The sequence below is a fragment of the Mustela nigripes genome, chromosome 2, assembly GCF_022355385.1.
Source record: "Mustela nigripes isolate SB6536 chromosome 2, MUSNIG.SB6536, whole genome shotgun sequence".
NCBI classification, from domain to species: domain Eukaryota; kingdom Metazoa; phylum Chordata; class Mammalia; order Carnivora; family Mustelidae; genus Mustela; species Mustela nigripes.
The window spans coordinates 47,313,680-47,315,826 of record NC_081558.1 but is presented as its reverse complement, the minus strand read 5'-3'; the positions used below and the strand labels follow the sequence as shown (position 1 = coordinate 47,315,826).

The 2,147-nt window shown below is 40.9% G+C and overlaps 1 pseudogene; it reads left to right on the top strand.

Annotated features, from left to right (window-relative positions):
• Nucleotides 1-1,239: 1,239 nt before the first annotated feature.
• Nucleotides 1,240-1,698, top strand: LOC132012519 (ubiquitin-conjugating enzyme E2 L3-like; annotated as a pseudogene).
• The last annotated feature ends 449 nt before the right edge of the window (nt 1,699-2,147 follow it).

Genomic DNA, 2,147 nt, shown 5'->3' with positions numbered 1-2,147 from the left:
CACTAGAAAAATATCTATTAAAAAAAAAAAAGACTGAAAAAAAATTAACAGCATCGGTAACCTGTGGGATGGTATCAGCAGTCTTACATATGGGTAATCAGAGTCCCAGAATGGACAGAGAGCAGAAATAATATTTAAAGCAATGATGATCACAATGATGGTCAACTTGGAATTTTATACACAATTAAATTCTCTTTTTAAAATTGAGGTAAAATACAGTTTTTAAAAGACAAACAAAATCTAAATGCGAGACAGAAATCCATTAAAATCCTAGGGGTGCTGGGTGGCTCAGTTGTTAAGCATCTGCCTTTGGCTCAGGTCATGATCCCAGGATCCTGGGATCGAACCCTGCATCAGGTTCCCTGCACAGTGGGCAGCCTGCTTTTTCCTCTCCTGCTACCCTTGCTCATGTTCCCTCTCTCGCTTGCTCTCTGTCAAATAAGTAAATAAAATTTTTAAAAATATATTCTAGAGAAGAACATAGGCAGCAAACCCTTCGACTTCAGCCACAGCAACTTCTTGCAAGTCGCATTTCTAAAGGCAAGGGAAACAAAAGCAAAAATTAACTACTGGGACCTCATCAAGATAAAAAGCTTTTGCACAGCAAAGGAAACAGTCAACAAAACTAAAAGGCAACTACAGAATATGAGAGAAGATATTCACAAATGACATATCAGATAAAGGGCTAATATCCAAACTCTTTAAAGAACTTGTCAAACTCAACACCAAAAGAACAAATAATCCAGTCAAGAAATGGACAGAAGACATGAACAGTTATTTCCCCAAAGAAGACGCACAAATGGCCAACTGACACTTGAAAAAATGCTCCACATCACTTGTCTTCAGGGAAATACAAATAAAACCACAATGAAGATACCAGCTTATACCAGTTAGAATAGCTAAAATTAAGAGAATAGCAAACAACAAATGTTGGCAAGGAAAGTGGAGAAAGGAGATCCCTCTTACACTGTTGGTGGGAATGCAAGCTGGTACAGCCATTCTGGAAAACAGTATGGAGGTTCTTCAAGAAATATAAAACAGAGCTACCCTATGACCCCACAACTGCACTACTGGGTATTTACCCCAAAGATACAGATGTAGTGAAATAAAGGGGCCCCTGCACCCCAGTGTTCATTGCAGCAATGTTCACAATATCCAAACTGTAGAAGGGGTTGAGATGTCCTTCAGCAGATAAATGGATAAAGAAGATGTGGCTTAGGCAGCAGCAGCAGATCCAAGATGGCAGCCAGTAGGAGGCTGATGAAGGAGCTTGAAGAAATATGCAAATGTAGAATGAAAAACTCCCATAATATCCAGGTTGATGAAGCTAATTTATTGCCTTGGCAAGGGCTTACTGTTCCTGACAACCCTCCATATAAGGGGACCTTCAGAATCAAAATCAACTTTCCAGCAGAGGACCCATTCAAACCACTGAAGATCACATTTAAAACAAAGATCACCCGGACATCCACAAAAAGGGATAGGTCTCTCTGCCAGTACTTAGCACTGAAAACTGGAAGCCAGCAATCAAAACCGTCCAAGTAATCCAGTCCCCCATAGCCTTAGTGAACAATCCCCAGCCCAAGCACCCACTTTGGGCTCACCTAGCTGAAGAATCCTCTAAGAACCTTTAAAAAATTCTGTAAGAATGCTTAAGAGTTTACAAAGAAATATAGGAAGAAGCGAGCTATGTACTAAATTCTGCCACAACCTATTCCAGTGAATGTGAGCAGAGACGGCCAGCAATGCATTCAGACACCCTGCGAAGCAAGACTCTGTGGAAAATTGATAAATGTCACCACTTGGCTTTTGCTTATGTCAGTTACTACCCCTTTACATTTTGGGTTTTTTTTTTAAGATTTCATTTATTTATTTGACAGACAGAGATCACAGGTAGGCAGAGAGGCAGGCGGAGCAAGAGGTAGGGAAGCAGGCTCCCCGCTGAGTAGAGATTCCGATGTGGGGCTCGATTCCAGGACCCTGGAATCATGACTTGAGTCAAAGGCAGAGGCTTAACCCACTGAGCCACCCAGGCGCCCCTCTACAGTTTTCTTAATCAAAAGTGGTCTAGGTAACCTGTAGAGAAAGGGTTAAAAACTTACAATGTTTTCTAGTTCTGCTTTCTTTGTTTTAAAAATCACTGCTTC